Consider the following 18,154-nt stretch of genomic DNA (forward strand, 5'->3'; position numbering starts at 1 on the left):
AGGGCTCCTACAGGGAAAATAGCCTATTGAGGAAAGGAACCACAAGAAACGTAATTACCAATTAATATGAAATATTTAAAAAAGAGAAACAACATTGAAATGAATATTTCATACATAAAAAAAAACAAGAGGAAGAGACATAAGATATATTAGTGTCCCTGAGTGTACCCTTAAGCAAGAGAACTCTTCCCCAAGACAGTGAAAGACCATTGTACAAAGCCTATGGCACTATCCAAGACCAAAGAACAATGGTTTGATTTTGAAGTGTCATGTCGTTTCTTATATTGATTTTGAGCAAGTGGTGAACAATCACTAGCCATTTTGTTAATTCTTTACTCTTTTGTACGTACACTTCAATGCACTTTGACGAGATGGTCCTTCTGTCTACTGCTCCTTCAATATATCTTGTTCTTAAGCCTTTTTTTTTTTTTGTGCTGCCATTATCATCTCTTCAGTTTCCTTCTTAAATTCTCCTCTTTCTAACCATTGTCTTGTTTCCTTTCCGGCTGATTTTTTCGTTTCTCTCAGGAATTGTCCATGAATTGGTGTTCTTATCCATTCTTCTAATCTATTTTTTTAGTGTTCTCTCCTTACACACTTCTGGGTCTTCATCCTCCTTTATCAAGTTATCTTCCAATGCACGCATTAGTCATTCACCTTCACAATTCTTAGTGTTCTACTTTTAATATTGACACAATCTTCTCTAATCATAAGTCGTTTTCCTCCTTCACTTCGTGGTATATAGAGCTTGTCAATATTTGCTTTTGGGTGTAGTGCTTGATATATGATCATTACCTTACTAGTTTTTCTATCCATGTTGCATCGCACTAATTTCTTCCAAACCACTTTTCAAGCACTGTACCTAATTACTAGCACTGGCCAGGTGCTTATAGTCTTTAACATATCTCCAGAGATAAGCTTTGACATTATTATAGTTTTGATTATTATTTGCAAATATTTTCCTCTAATTATATCCATCATATCTTTGTGTTTTATTGCTTCTTCTATTACCCCCGAGGTATTTGTAGCCTGCTTCGTCTCTATTTTTAATGACATTTCCATCTGGCAGCTTTAACCCTTCCGGCTTTGTTACTTTGCATTTCTCCGTGTTAACTAAAGCACAATTTTCTATTCCAAATCCCTTCTTGTTGTCTCCTGATACAATTAATACTGCCTGCATAAGCCTGGCCTTTTCCATAGCATCTTTCTTGAACAGCGTGATATAATTTATGAACACATAGGGTCCTCTGGCCTAATGGATAACGTCTCTGCCTGGTGATCGTTAGCCTTGGGTTCGAGTTCCGCTCAAACTCGTTAGTTCCTTCAATGTCTGCAAACTTGCCATGCTTGTGAGCTAAGGATGGGGTGTTTACGGGAGCATATAGGTTTACCTGCTGAGTCATTAGCAGCAATTAAGGCCGATTCACACGACCCGTTTTTTTTCCGACAGGCTGGGTGGTGGCTAACCTCCGTCAAAATGTTGTACATTCACACGAGGCGTTCCGTATCCGTTTACCAGCGCGCGGTGTTCATTGTATACTTAGAATCTGTCACGTGAACACCGAGTAATTTACGATAATTTTGACACTATAAGATGTTGGTTGATAACTGTCTTGATAAAATAAGTTATGCAACTTCATTATACTTTATGCACTGCCAAGAATATTAGAATTATGATAAATTCACCTGTTTTATTTAATGCCTCTCCAGTCATTTTCCATATCTTTTATTTATGTAAATTATTTCTATACATCTTGTTTGCCATGTCAAATATCTCCTCATACCCTTGAAAAGGTTCAATTAACCTCTCATACATGGTGTAAACAACAAAATAACTAATTTCTATGACTCTATACTATGAGGAAAAGTCGGGGTTGTAGGCCACAAAACGAACGGGTGCGATACAGGTCCTCATTCACACAAAACATCATCCACCCGTTGGTTGCGACGGATGGCTAACGTCCGTCAAACCGGACGAGGTTTCTTGGAAAGAAAGCCGAGCCGACTCGGACGGCTGACGTTTAGGGCCGCCGTCTGCCTAACGGGTCGTGTGAACAGTTGCATTTGAATACACGTAAGAAAGCTAGACTCCGGTTAACCGACGGCCAGCCTGTCGGAAAGAAAACGGGTCATGTGAATCGGCCTTTACATGGCCCTCCCTGGACCTAACTTGGGTGGAGTTGGTCGTGGTCGTTGATCATATGATATATGGTCAATCTCTAGGACATTGTCCTGCTTGCTATGGGAATGTCACTGTTCCTTGACTCTGAAATTTATGAGAGACCTTTAAACCTCCTTTTCAGCTGCCACCCAAATTCGGTATTTCCAGCAGTCTTGTCTTGGGAATCATACCTACAACGAAAAGTAGTTAGAATAGTGAGTCCCATTGGATTATTATTATTATTATTATTATTATTACTGATATTATTTGGTTTTCAACTTGATCACTGAGATAATGTGGTCCAGTAAAATCATATTCCTATCATGGATTGCATAAACGAGAGTAAAAATTCTATTCAATGAACTGTATATATGAGAAAAAATGGACTTTATGCAAAATACATTAGTAAAGAGAGGAACTATTTGCTTGATAAGATTTGAAACTGAAATATGACTAGAAACAAACTAAACAGAGGGAAAAAAATAAATTATTACTTTGAGGATTATGACAAACCTAAAAAAATAATAGTTTTGATAAGTATTTCAAGAGAAATTATGAAAAGCAGAAGAAATACAGACACACAAGGAACAATTTCAGACATCATTCCAAACGGGGTGAAAATATATTGATGTTTCTTGAAAGATGAAAAGGTGGGGGGACGTAATTGAGAAAAAGTTAGTTTTATAAAAGTCTGGAGATGGGAATTCCAAAGAAATGTGGAAGAAACTGAGAAATGTTACAGGTTTCGATATAAATATTTCATCAAACGAACATATAAGGTTATTGAACTTATAAAAGAATCCCGTTAGCACTATTTATTGAATAAAATCATTCAGTGCTGAATATTATGCAGGATAAGAAAAAGTATATAGAAGAAACATGAAATCATATGCATCCTCTCAATAAAAAAAAAAAAAAAAAACGTAATGACTTACAGAAAGAAAAATGACAACAAATCTGGTTGAAAAATGAGTTACACTAGTCAAAGGTCATGGGAGTGTATTGGAAACGTCCCTGTCTGGCGATCTTCTGGACGGGTGTTCACCATCCTTTTGAATTAGTTATGGGAATGGTTTGGGGGGACTGTATAGGTCTTCCTCATGAGTCATCTGCAGCCATTGCCTGGACCTACCTGGTCCTAGCTTGATGATAAAGGATCTTGGGTATTGATCATATGTGTATATGGATAGTTTCTAGGGCATTGTTGTGCTAGGGTATTTTCATCTTTCATTGCCTGTGGCATTCATGAGTAACCTTTAAACCTTCAAAGATTTTATCTGACTAAGGCAAAGAATTGTGAGAACTGAAGCAAGAAAGGTTTTGAAATGCATCAGTCAAATTTGTTTAACCTGTGCGAGCGGGCAGTTAGGTTGTGACTGAGAAGGGAGGTGAATGCAACTAAACTTTATTGAACAATTTTTGAGTTTATACACAGCAACTTCCGAGGAAGATCGTCACAAACATTCAAACATGATGAAAGCTTGTGCTAGCATGATAACACCGGTTGGTCTATTAACAGTACAGAGAAGAGCGAGTGGTAAGATAAAAAATCGAAACCGTTACAGTGTACGAGCGTGTATGAAACGCTTCCGGCACAAGCCAAATAAAAGCAGAAAAAAGGAAAATAGAGAGAGACAGTTTCAGAGAAATTTTCATTATTATTATTATTATTATTATTATTATTATTATTATTATTATTATTATTATTATTATTGAAATCGCAGGGAAAGTGAGGACTGATTATGTTAAAGCTTAAACTTATTCAAATTATAATGACTTCACCTTCAGTGTATCTCACCTAACTTTTGAAATGTTTCGTTATTCACTCAGTCATTGTAGCTGATTTGATACATGTTTATATATATATATATATATATATATATATATATATATATATATATATATATATATATATATATACATATATATATATATATATATATATATATATATATACAGTATATATATATATATATATATATATATATATATATATATATATATATATATATCTCTCTCTCTCTCTCTCTCTCTCTCTCTCTCTCTCTCTCTCTCTCTCTCTCTCTCTCTCTCTCTCTCTCTCTCTCCATGCTTATTCATGTTCTTCAGAGAAGGAATAAAATGGCGTTAGATTATAATACACAAGTATTTCTCCTTCCCAGCTATAGTCACGTTCACCCGTGATAACTCGTTCCCTAATCATGAGCAGAATTATTCAATGAAACTCGTAAATTGCAAAAAACATTTCCTCTTTTCATGGAGTGTTGGAACAATGTAACAAATCTATAAATACGACTTCCACAATACTTTTTTAATTTCATATTTTAAAAGACGGCAACAAACAACCCCTTTTTTCATTATCTTGGGTATCCAATTAGAGAGAACAAAAGTCTGGAAAGAATGACTTGTAAAAATAGTCAGATTCATAAAAGCAAGATAAGAATTCTCTACGTGTGTGTGTGTGTGTGTGTGTGTGTGTGTGTGTGTGTTTGTACACATATAGATATAATCAATCATTTTGAATGAGCAAAGTAATAAGAAGTTGAGATAATGAGAGAAATTTATTTTCTTTGACTGACTTCATGAAATAATAAAAAAAAGAAAATTTTCATATTTTACCTTATGATTGTTTACGAAAATAAATTGTCTAGTAGATAAAGGGAAGGAATGTAAATGTCAAATAATTTACCAATATCTTTGAAAAATTACAATAGTTGAAGAGTGTTTGGGGAAATTGGATATTCAGCCTTTTGACGTTTAAAAAGATGAATGATGAGTAAATCAAAAGTGAAAGTTAAAGTGGTTCATGATATAACAATGAAAAATAATGCTGGAAGAATTGAAGCTTGAAATTAAACTTTAAATACGAGAAAACTTAATAAACTTAAATGAAGAGCTTTACAAGAGGCATTGAGGATGGGGATGATATTGCATGCAGGAATGAAAAGCCTATATTTGTGAAATGCGGAAAATTATCTAAAAATAAGGAATACTAATGCAAGACTATTTCAAAATGCTATATACAATACAAATGAAGGACTTGTGAATTTCCATCATAGCCAGTAATTACAAATAGAAAGAAGTATAGATTTCACTCTCTCTGTAAAAAAGGAAATTGTTAATACTGTTTACTCACAGAATTCAGATTTACTTAGTATGATGTTGAATATAAGATTTCTTCTTAAAAGTGGTCTCTAAATCGTAAGGAAATCTTAAAACCTTCCACAATATGGAAAGAAGGTGCTGACATAAATCAGGATATTTTAAGAGATCATCTTCCTCACCCGCTTTTCCCTAATCAAACTTAACTATAACTTCTCTGAAAGAGGGAAGCTCTCTTCAGTTTATCTAATTAAAAGCATTTATATTCCGAGTTACTATGCAAAGTATTAATATAATCTCTATGTGTTAATAATAAATTTTGAATACGTAGAGACCCAGAAAAGATTTATAAATTTTCACGCACCTCTTCAGATAATAGCACCGTCCTTTATAGAGAGACGGATATATATGAATCAAATACAAAACATGCTATGCAGTTTAACTTTTGCAGAAATATATTTAGCGTCTTTGGCTACTCCTAAATCTAAAGAGAAAGAGAGAGATTTTTAAGAATTTAGACTGTGAAAATATGTAAATTAATATTAATAAAGAATACCTCAACAGTCTTAGATTTTTAAATGACAGTTTCATTTAGTGAATCATGGGAGAAATTGTAGAAACTGAGAGAAGATTTGAAAATAAAAAGCACAAATGTTGGACTGAAAATGTATAGGGGTAAAACTAATATAATGTTCAATGAAAATGCAGAGACCAAAATGCAGAGACCATATAAGGGGTTTTGCACGAACCTCTAGAGAGTGTTAAGGAATATACGCAATTAGAACAGACAGTGTTTCCCAAGGACTAGAAAAATAACCATAGGATGAGTAGCTTTTGGTAAATAACATGAGATTATGAGAAGTGATATCCCACTTTCTCGAAAAGGAAAAGTATGAATCAGATTGTCCTACCAGTATTAACTTGTGTATTAGAATACATTAAAAATGGCGAGAACTTTCTTTTGAATGACTGGCAAAATAAGAGAAACAATTTTGATATTTAGTACTAAAAAAATGTTTCATACCTTGAACAATATGAAGATTGGTACATAGATGGGTCATTCAGCATTACACCAACTATGTTTTGTCAAGTGTATACTATGCATGCTTTTCTGGGTACCCGGGCTGTACTGTGTCTGTATAGTCTTTTAACAAATAAACAGAACAACATATACATTTTTATTCGAGTAATTTGTATCCTAAAAGTATGATGTTAGATTTTGAAAAACCATTGGTAAGCAACATCGCAACAGTTTTTTTCCCTACTTGGAAATCAAAGGATGCTTCTTCCGCATCAGCCGGAGCACTTTTAGAATAATTAAAAAATTTTGTCTTTCACAATTGTATAAAAGTGGTGCCAGTTTTTTTCTTGAAATGACGATTATAGTATCTCAAGCTTTCTATACTCCATATAAAGTAAATGAAGTTTGTGAAGTACTTACGGGACATTTGACAGAAGAATCGAACTACATATTGAATTATTTTGAAGACACATATATTAGTACACCAAATCGAAGATGCAAAACACCACAAAGATTTGATGTAAGTCTATGGAATATGCATTCAAGATTTCAAGACTACCCACCAAAAAGCAGTAATGCAGTGAAAGGATGGCATTTGAGATTTTTTTTTCGCTTGTTTCTGTCCTACCATTTGGACTTTCATACCGTGTATTAAAAAAAAAAAAAAAAAAGGCTATACAAAATGTTTATGTTACCCAAGTCATTGCTGGCCATCCTGGAGTGCAACATAAAAAAAAAAACATACAGTAATACAAGTCTTTGCATCAAAAGTATTATACATGACATGGATAATCGTTCAATTGCAGACTTCTTAGAAGGAATAGTTTTTAATCTTAATGTCTCATTATTATGTACATCAATAGATTATGACACTAATTGCAAAGCTCCATTTTATATCTTTTGATATTAGGTTGTAAATGACTTATGTATTCTACCAATTATGCTGCCTTTTTATGTTTTTCTAATTATTTTAATAAATTGTACATACTCTATTGGTGCTTTTAATTAATTCATATATTCTTTGGAGTGTTTTCTTCTGTCTAGGGAGATGAATTCCCCGGATGATTTTTACCTATAATCATATATGTATATATCATCACCATCATCTCCTACTACGCCTATTGACGCAAAGAGCCCCGGTTAGATTTCGCCTGCAGTCTCTATCTTGAGCTTAAAATTCAATACTTCTGCATTCATCATCCACTTCACGTTTCATAGTCCTCAGTCTTGTAGGCCGGGATCTTCCAACTCTTTAAGTGCCTTGTGGAGCCCAGCTGAGTGTTTGGTGAACTAATTTCTCTTAGGAAGTGCGAAAAGCATGCCTAAACCATCTCCATCTACCTATCATGAAGATATCCACATATGGCACTCAGGTAATCTCTCTTATAGTTTTATTTCTATTAGTGTCTTGACATTTAACTTCCGATATTCTTCTGAGGGCTTTGTTCCCAAATCTACTAAATCTATTGGATATTGTTTCATTATCATACCATGACTCATGGCCGCATAGTAACACCAATCTCACTAAACTGATATATAGTCTGATTTTTATATGTAATTTTAGGCGATTTGATTTCCAAATTTCACTTAACCTAGCCATTGTCTGATTTACTTTTTTCAATTTTTCACTAAACTTGACCTCAAACACACTGAATTTTTTCATGGGCACATCAAGGTCTTCATCAGCTTCAGGTATATCAACCAAATTATTCCCATCATATCTCCTATTCATAACCTGAATAGAGTGTTCCATCCAACGTTGTCTTTCTTCATCATATGTTGTTATGATAGATCCGTCTCTCTTTTTGATGGGTATATGCTTCTTCTTCTTTGCCACGTTCGAGTTTTCATTAATGATTCTATGAGTGATTCTTACACCATGGCTACTTCCTGAATCCATAGCTTTGTCAGCCTCATCTACTTTACTGTCTAGATATTCTTCCCAGTCATTCCTGGGTTTTCTTTTGGCCTCACTATCAATACTGGAATAATTAGCATGCTTAATTTTTGTAATTTCCATTAATTCATCGAAAACTTTCAACAATCAATATCTGTCTTTGTCTCCTTCTTTATAGTATCCCAAGTATCATTTGATATCCATGGCTTTCCCCTTGTAACTGCGTGTCCCAAGTCTTCACTACCAACTAACTGATATATATATTCTTAATATCAAACCATTCTTAATTATTTGTCTTTACGTTGTTTCCTAAAGTCTCTAAGACTGCAAATCGATTCCTACATTCAATTGCAAATGTTTCTCTGTGCTCCTCTTATAAAAGCTTATTTGTATCAAACTTAGGTATACTATCTACCTTTCTTTTGTGTGCTTCCAGTTTAAATTTCAGTGTGGCAAGGAGTTGGTTACCAATACCAATATTTGCATCTCTATATATTCTTACATGTCTTAGAGTCCTCCTTTTTTCTTTATTAATGACAATTTGATCTATTTCATTTTTCTAATTGCCACAGGGTGGAGTCCATGTATATTACGTGAAAGATCTTTTGCTAAAAGAGATAACCTCCAATGACAAGATTGTTTTCTGAATAGGAACTTAAAAAATGTGGCCCATTTTCATTATATATATATATATATATATATATATATATATATATATATATATATATATATATATATATATATAATTATATATATATATATATATATATATATATATATATATATATATATATATATATATATATATATATTTATTTATATACTGTACATACATACAAGTCATCCACTGCCAAAATTTCAGTTCACGACATATTTCAAAATTTTTGTTTTTACTAAAAAATTCCTAGAAGTTTTCTGTTTTAAACTTTCTCTTTGAGTTCAAGACACGGCAGTGACCATATGGTAAAAATTGCCTTTATTAAAGTGATGTTTTCTACAAATAACCTCACTGGTTAACATATAGTGATAAGAGAGTGCTAAAACCTTTATGTTCATCTCTCACCCAAGGCCAATACAAAAAGGCCAGTGTGATAAAGGATTTTCCATGAGTCACCCTTCTGGGTTGATCACGCTCGCCTTAGGTACATTAGAGAACCCAAGTGCTTACAGGGAGATATGTGTTTTTGCCGACGTTACCCATTTAACAAAATTAGTTGGAAATAACTCAACTGATTGAGGCCTTTGCTTAAGAAGTGATTTCATTTTTGACACAAGCATCCATCTAATATTGGCAAACTCCAGTAGACAATATGGGTTGGCTTATAATATTAATGAACTCGTGTCTGTTAATGAACAGCACATGCAGTGTGTCAAGTATGCTGTGTAGTAATTATCGTTATCTAGTGCAAGAGCTTCAAGGTATTTGTGAAGTAGAGGTCTTTAGGAATCCAATGACTGGCAAGCTACCTCTGAATTTATATCGGTAATAAACGACTGTATTGATATAATGAATTCAAACATATATAGCGATATACCAACGAAAAATGGTTTTGGGAATTTCTAAAGAATTTCCAATAAATACATTGGAAAAGGTAATAAATGTAATGACCATATTAAACGTAAAATCACAGAAAACAAGATGCTTTTAAAAATTTCGAAAAGGCATAATTCTTTCCAGCAAGTCCGTTATTTGCCTTTCTAATTTGGTTAAAGATGTCTTTAATACAGATTACATTTTGACGAAAACGTTGAATCAAGACTGACTTGAGTATCTGATCAGCTACGTAAAGCAAATGGAGGGTAAATACGATCACCTTAATGCTGTTGAATTCAAGTTTAGGCTTAGGTAATTGGTTGTGAGAAAAATTGTCAAAATAATTAGTGAAAAGAAAAAATAAACATCATTGTAAAGAGTAACAATTATGATATGCGGACAAATGAGTCTACATGCAATACAAAATAGAAAATTGGCATTAGAAATATACTTGACCAGCTCATTGTTTAAAGATTTGGATTTTGAATGCTCCACAGAAGATATAAACAATCAGATTTTAAATAAAGAAAAAAAAAGGCGGCTACAGTAATTGAAGATGAAGCTCTTGGATATATAGGAAGTTATATTATCAAAAAACTTTCTATAAACTATTTGCAATTAGGAAAAAAGATGGAAGTGTGTAAAAATGCAAATGAATCGTGGAATGGGATTGTAAACAGAGATGCGCTGTATATGCATGCCATCAGAGGAATTTTCTTCACAATTAATTGTCCTTCGAGAAGTCTTCAACACAATTCCCAGGTCATCAGTTTCATTAGAGACAACATGCAGAAAAACTCTAGTGGGATTGTAATGATTAGGAGGAAAGGTGCCTGAGGACAATATTGAATACATTGTAAAGTTCTCTATATATCTTAGACTAAGGCCCTTACATAATGCTATTAACATGAAGAAAAGAAATTCATCAGTAGAAAATATCTGGGAGATGAAAGAAAGAAATTTAAGATAAACCTTTAGATATCTGTAAATAGATATAGATTTCAAGACCTTCAATCAAGGAATTGTTGCTCAATAAATTAAAGTTATTTTTATGTTTACATTCAAGTGTAGAAATTATTTTCATTTATTAAAGTTATAACTACAATCGTGTTCCTTTCAATACTCGCCAATCAATTGACGCTGCTTTACTAAGTTTACATTAATATTATTTCATAAAAGAAAAAAAAAATGTTTGAACATTCTTTGAATTTTCTGATAACGGAAGTATCAGATTAGGTAGTTAATAGAAAGAATTATTCTAAAGGGAAATGGCAATAGCGCCTTAATTACAAGGCCGCGGCCCACCCGAGAATCGACAGTTAAGGCCAAGGTCTATAGAATACCAAGATCTTTAGACTTTGTAGAATACCAGGTCTACCCATCAGCGACCCAAACTGTCCTCTGCTGCGCAGACTAGCTATGTGGTGATTGATGACGTCACACCTACTACGGTCTGATTTACCCACCTTTGTTTTCCGGTATTTACTATTTTACAGATTGCTTGCAAGGAAACTGGCGTTCAGTATCCCACTCTTTTCCTTCATTTGTACATCAAATAGTTGGGTTATTATGTTGGATATCGAACCATAATTTTTAAAGACAGTTATCAAATTATTTAAGCACAAATCAGAAATAATTTTGAGCGTGTTTCCATCTAATCGTTTGACGCATGCAGCATTGCCTAAAGATATAGTTATGACAAAGATTCAGATACTATTCATGCTCTAAGCATGATAATATCATTGAGATAGTATTAGCGAGTTTTCCTGGTGTTTATATTTAAAGCCCTGGGTCCTACCAATGTTAGGTATGGAAATCTTTAGGCTCAGGTGTGCATAATTTGATGATTTCAAATCCAGCATCACCGACTCGTTATTTGTCTTTGCTGATGTTCCACATCTCATGAAACTAATAAGAAACAATGTTTTCTTAATGGCTTTCAGCAAAGTGACGGTAATTTTGTCCATTGGTGTTCGGTATGAGAACTTATAAAGAAAAGTAAAAGTGATCTGAAAACATCATATAAACTTGGAGAAACATATAATTGTCAGTGGCTTTAAAGCGTATGAATGTAAAATTAACCGTACAATTGATATTAGAAACAATTACGAGATCGTTTAAATATTTTTGTAGCAAAGGATCATTTTTAGATAAACATTGGGAAGAATTAGGTCAATTTATTTCTGGAGTTCCGCACGATACAAAGATGTCCAGATATTAATACGGGTTGACCTTACAAAATCAGGATGAAATTATCAATTGAAGATAATTGGAAATAATTGTCTTTATTCATTCCAAATAGGATTGGCATTTCTTGTGAATCTTTGCCAAAATTGTTAGAAATGATAAAAATTATATCTAATATATCATTTTTATTGACTTACAGAATGAATCAAGATGGACTTGAACATTTCCTTGCCTTTTTGTGACAAATGGAAGTCTGCTATCAGTACCCAGTGTCAGATACATTTAAATACAGTGTTAAATCTCATCTATTAGAGAAGGACAGTTACCCAACAAGGTCAAAGTATAATTCAGATCCCAAAGGCAAAATAGATAACGTAACAGCTAGAAACTTTTCTTATCTTGATTATGAAACTCTCTCTCTCTCTCTCTCTCTCTCTCTCCCTCAAGATAAAGATGACAAATCGCTATAAGTTGAACTAAGGCAATCTGCGATATTTTGTTTGCCCAATGAATGCGATGGTAAAGGAAATGATGATACAGAAAGTATTGGGGAAGTTGGTAACTGAACACCTGGATGATGTACTATAAAAAGGAGGTCTAGACTATTTTGCCAGTTTCATTGTTTGCCCTTAAGTTTCTCTTATGCACAAATTATGGGTCTTTGTATTAAAGGGGAAGAATTCGTGGACAGGTATAATTAAACGTTATCATGGGGAAAAAAGACAAACAAGGGAACTTAGTGAAAAATTAGCATTAGATATTCCAAATTTAATGGGATTACCACTTTGTTTAATCACTTACTTTGTTCATTGTTGAATGTTTTTCAGAAGAGTAGTATTGATTAAAAGTAATAACCTTAGCAAGGGAAATAATGATTATAGTTAAAAGGTTGTAAAATGTAATAATCATGATTACTTATTTTGTGTGTGTGTGTGTGTGTATTTTTACAACCATATATTTGAATAGATATTTTGAAAATTTTGTTTTAAGTCATCAGTAAAAGATTAGTGTAAAAATTTATCGAAATATGCATGCAGGTTGCTTATTTGTACATTTGGTGAAACAATATTTCCATAAAGGATTTGAATAATATTTGTTATTTTCTGATATGCTAATTTTTAAACTGTATTCCTTAAAAACACTTTTCACAGGGAGTATTTTATTACGAAATCGAGTCATCAAAATATCTTATAATATTGATTTTTCTTAAATAGAAATGTTATTCTTAATGGGATAATAAGGAAAACTGACCTTTTGCAAAGAAAGATAATGCTGAATGGTGCTCTTTTGCTAGCCAATGGTGCGCAGTGACGTCACAACTTAACCCCACTCAATGCATTACCCTCTCATCCCCGATCACCCCCAATTTACCTGTGCTTGGGTTGACCACTCGAGACGGCCCTGGTTGACCTCCTATTCTTAAGACTTTAGTTAAGGCTGGCGTGACGTCACAGTCAGCGAGAGGATTTAAGATGACAGTTGAAGTCTGTCCATCTGACCTCTTGTCTTGGCCTTGCTCTCGCCGAGCCAGCTCAGTGGTTTGCTGCTAACTCTGTTCATGTTTGAGTGTATTGTTTTCATTTTGATAATATGTTTCTTTACATTTCAATGATAACATTATTTTGTTAATGTTTATTCATACTGACCACATGGAAAATTGATAACATAAAGTATAAAAATCTGTTACGATGTGAAGTAGGATATGGATTGGGGATCCGGGTGTGTCAATTTTGCAGCCAGTAAAATATTCACAACTTTGTTAGAATTTTCTCTACTTCCGCTTCTGATGTTATTCTTAATATTGTTTTCTTTTTTTATAAATCATACCAAATGTGAGTAACAAGTATTTATGATGAAAAATCTCAGAGAAAGCTAAATAGAATCCATGTTCCTTTATAGGTAAGATATGGAATAGGTGGTAAGCATGAGTGAATATAAACAAACATCTTCTGATCGCTATCATACCAAAACTCTTCCTTTGCTCTTGTGCTTTTTTACTACTTTTTGTTTTTTTTTTCAGACTTTTATTTAGCTATTACAATGTCACAATTGATCTTGGAGATATTGAAGCTGATGCTGATGTCTGTCCAACAATATCTGTTGTATACGTAAATCCGGAATTTAATTTGTGTGTATTGCATGTGCGATTCCGTTCTCGGTTCCCCTCTTATGGAATTGGAGGACCAATCCCCGATCGACTACATGTACCCAGAAGGAAAGGAATGGACAAAGGACATCGGCAGTAGATAAGGGAACTTGCATAAAAGGGAGATTGAGAGGGACCCTGAAGAACAAGATGGAGATTCCCAAGATGAAAATGACGCCTCAACCTTTGGTGGTTATCACTTTGTGGTGCGCTTCTGTCAGTAGCCCCAAACCACCCCACCCCCACCCCGTCCTGCAGGCCTACTTAACAGCCATGGAACGATGAAGGAATTCGCCACTGAGGACTAATTGCATTACTGAGCTTCGAGGGTGAAGGTAAGATGTGTTTTTATTATTGTGTTTATCACTGTCATTGTCTTCCTTTAAATCTCTATTTTTGCTAGGTTAAAAAAATATTCTCTTGAACAATCTGTTATTATAATAATATTAGAAATTTCAAATTGCTCGTGCAAATTTAAAGCAATTATGCAAAAATACCAAAACCTCTAGCATACTTACTTGCATAATGAAATAGTTAGAGTAAGTTCACGTAGTCTTCTTTAACAATGAAATAAACATTATTCTGAATAATTAGTCTATCAGGCACCTAGTGAGCAACAGAGCACGTATGAATAAACGACTTACTTATTTCATTAATGTACTTATAAAGAAGTAGAGCGGTAATACTATGAATATAAATATTATAACAAGAGTTATAACTCTTACGAATATACGGTCATTTAATTTTTTTTTCTGCCTGCAATAAAGCCGAGAGAATAAAACGTCATAATTACTTGATTGTTTGCTTATTATGAAAGATTTATTATGGAAATAGTAATTTTACTCTTTTGTATTGTCTTTTAAAACAATACCAATAACATTACAAGAAATAATCAGTTGGTCATGTATATTGCAAGCAGTCAAGCAAGCAGGCATAAATGTCTTGTTTACTTGATTGCTTTCTTATAATGAGTAATTATAATTATAATTGTTCGTTCGGGCACATAGCAAGCAATTAATCAAGCTGTCATAAACGTTTTGGTTACTCGATTGCTTGCTTATATTAACAAGATAGTAAGGACAATTACTTTAATCTCATATTATATATTTTATGTCCATTATTTCAAATTACCAATTGTTCCTGTACATAAAAAGCAACCAAGCTAGAAAGCTATAAAAATCTTGTTGACTTGATTGCTTGCATGTAGTGTAGTTACACTAGTCTCCTTTTTTTTTGTATTTTTAAATCAATAATAATAGTAGGTAGGGCAAGGCACCAGCCACCCATTGAGATACAACTGTAAGAGAATTACCGAGTCCTTTGACTGGCTAGACTGTACTACATTGGAACCCTGTCTAATTAGGGCTTATTTTCCTTTTACCTACAAATGCACTTAATAGTTTGGCCTATTCTTTACACAGACTCATCTTTTCTTACACACCTAATAACACTAAGCCCAAAAAGATATTTTTCATCCAAGGGGTTAATCACTGCACTCTAATTGTTCAGTGGCTACTTTCGAATTGATAACGGTAATAAATATTCATTAGCTATGGTAAGAAACTCTTTAGGAGGAGGACACTCCAAAATCAACCCATTATTATTATTATTATTATTATTATTATTATTATTATTATTATTATTATTATTATTATTATTATTATTGTTATTATTACTTTCTAAGCTACAACCCTAGTTAGAAAAGCAGGATTCTCTAAACCCAAGGGCCCCAACAGGGAAAATAGGCCAGTGAGGAAAAGAAATCAGGAAACCAAAAGAGAAGTTTTAGCACAATAACATCATTAAAATAAATCGTAAATATATAAACTATGCAAACTTGAAAATAACAAGAGGATAAGATCTTCAAAATAATCTCAATAAAAGATATCCACTGACTGTTAGATCTAAAACATATGAGGATGTAAGGTACAAGAAATATGAAGTAGGAGGGAAAAGATTATAGGAAGTGTCAGTTACACACATTTTCTGATTATCCATGATCTGCTGTCTCTTGAGAATCCAACATTTGCCCAATGCCTCTATTTGCGTCTTTATTTTCAACTTCTTCCCAATTCAACTATAAAGTAGAAATGATTTTATTTCTTGAATGACATGAGTTTAGGTCATTCAGTTTGAAATGTTCTTTTATTTGTATATTAAATGGAAACTTTCCTGTTTGAATTTTGATGGAAAAAATATTTCTCGCTCCTCGGGTTTTCTTTCATGCAAATAATGAAGTTTATTTATCAATTACAGTTTCTGCATAAAATTATTTTGTGTAAAATGTTTTAATGATATTTTTCTTTATGATGTATAATAGTAAGAATAATAATTAAGAATCCTTTAATGAAAACTAAAATTAACTTTCATTGTTTGAATGCAAATTAAATTCTTTTGAGGGGAAATGATAAGAGATATTAGACTAGATTAATTAGTTTAGACCTTTCAAGAGGTACTGGAAGAATAAATATAAAATTGGATGCCAATAAAAAAAAATTATAGTTATATTTATCGGATGATAAGATTTCGTATAGAGTATCTCTTTATTCATATGATAATAAAGCCTTGAGGAAATATTTCATTAGGACTCTATAAAGTATAAGTATACAGGTTAACATACCCTAAAAAATCTTGTTTACTTTCCTCACATGGACGAAAACATTATCATCTTCTAAGCTTTGAATCCTTTTCACATGGTCTATTGAAGTCTTTTCAGCACGATTCCTCAGCTAGATTCAAAACTGTTGAAAAATATGAGGTTCCTCGGGTTTTTTAATTCATGCACAGCAGGTGGCCACTTCATGATATGCTCTTTTAATAGCTTTTGTTTTTGACGCCGAGATACAGTGTTTATTAATTAATCTTCACTTACATCACGAAAAATTTATCACAGCTTTTGTAAACCTCCTGCTGTTGTGTTGTACATGATTATGCTCTGATTTTTATGATAGTGATACCATAGCTTATTTCCAAATTATTCCTTCAATCACAGATTGATTCTTCTTCCTTAGATCAATGACACATCGAAACTGTAGTTCCTCATAAGATTATTGTAGTCATATAGAGGACTGTGTAGTGTTGTAGGCTAGTGCATTTGCAGCAAAGAGGAGCAAACTTGATTGAATAACATGTGTGAAACATCAATAAAGCACAAATTCTGAAGGAGTAAATTACAATCATCAATTTTTTTGCTATAATACAGTGAATTAATATTTTATTCATACAAGATCTGTGATGCCTAATTTCAAAAGCGAATTGGTCATGAATTTCATCAGTGACTGCTAGGATTCTGTCCCTCATTGCACCATCTTCTAGATAAATAGTGTGCAATTTGAATATGTTCCATGCATCTTTTTCTTGTATCTTCTCCTTTCATGCACAAGATACAGAAATATTTGTGATTTAATGTCCCTGTTTTACCTCTAGACAACCCACGTGGCATTTCATGACCACTCAAGTTTGGATTTGATAGATTCTATAATTCTTAGTTAATTTCGTCAAAGGCTTTCCACTTGAAGGTAATGTCTTTAAGTGGAGACTATAAGTGTGCACTAAAGTTTTCTCCTGTTGTATCTAGAATGACTTTAGCAGTGGTTCATACATCTTCAGTGTTTGGAAAGGAAAGAAAAGTGAAGCAGTAACTTCGAGGGTCCAACATGTTCAATGACAGTAGAAATAACACATAGAACCAACACATAAGGAAAATTTAATAATAGCTAAATTTTTTTCATATTCTCACTTATTGCGTGACGGTCTGTGTATTTCTGCGAGGTAAATTTGAAATGTTACGTATCAATAGATATATATTTTTTTTCAATGTCTGTACAAAGATAAACACTGAAATGACCACCACAGTATTCTAAATGTCCATATTACATTTTTTTGTCCTGTTATCAGCCATGACTAACATAATTTTAAAGAAATGCTATAGAAAGTAACGCTGATTATCAATATAATGCTGTTATATGAATGGGCTAAAAGAACTTGACGGCCATCTTGGATTTTGCCCATTTACGGAGTTAGCCAAAGGTTTTGAGAGGGTCACCCCTGCTAATTTTGCCTTGTATTAGCACAGGAACTCAAAAATATCATTGAAAGCTTTTCCC

This window comes from Palaemon carinicauda, chromosome 19 (assembly GCF_036898095.1).
Source record: "Palaemon carinicauda isolate YSFRI2023 chromosome 19, ASM3689809v2, whole genome shotgun sequence".
NCBI lineage: Eukaryota > Metazoa > Arthropoda > Malacostraca > Decapoda > Palaemonidae > Palaemon > Palaemon carinicauda.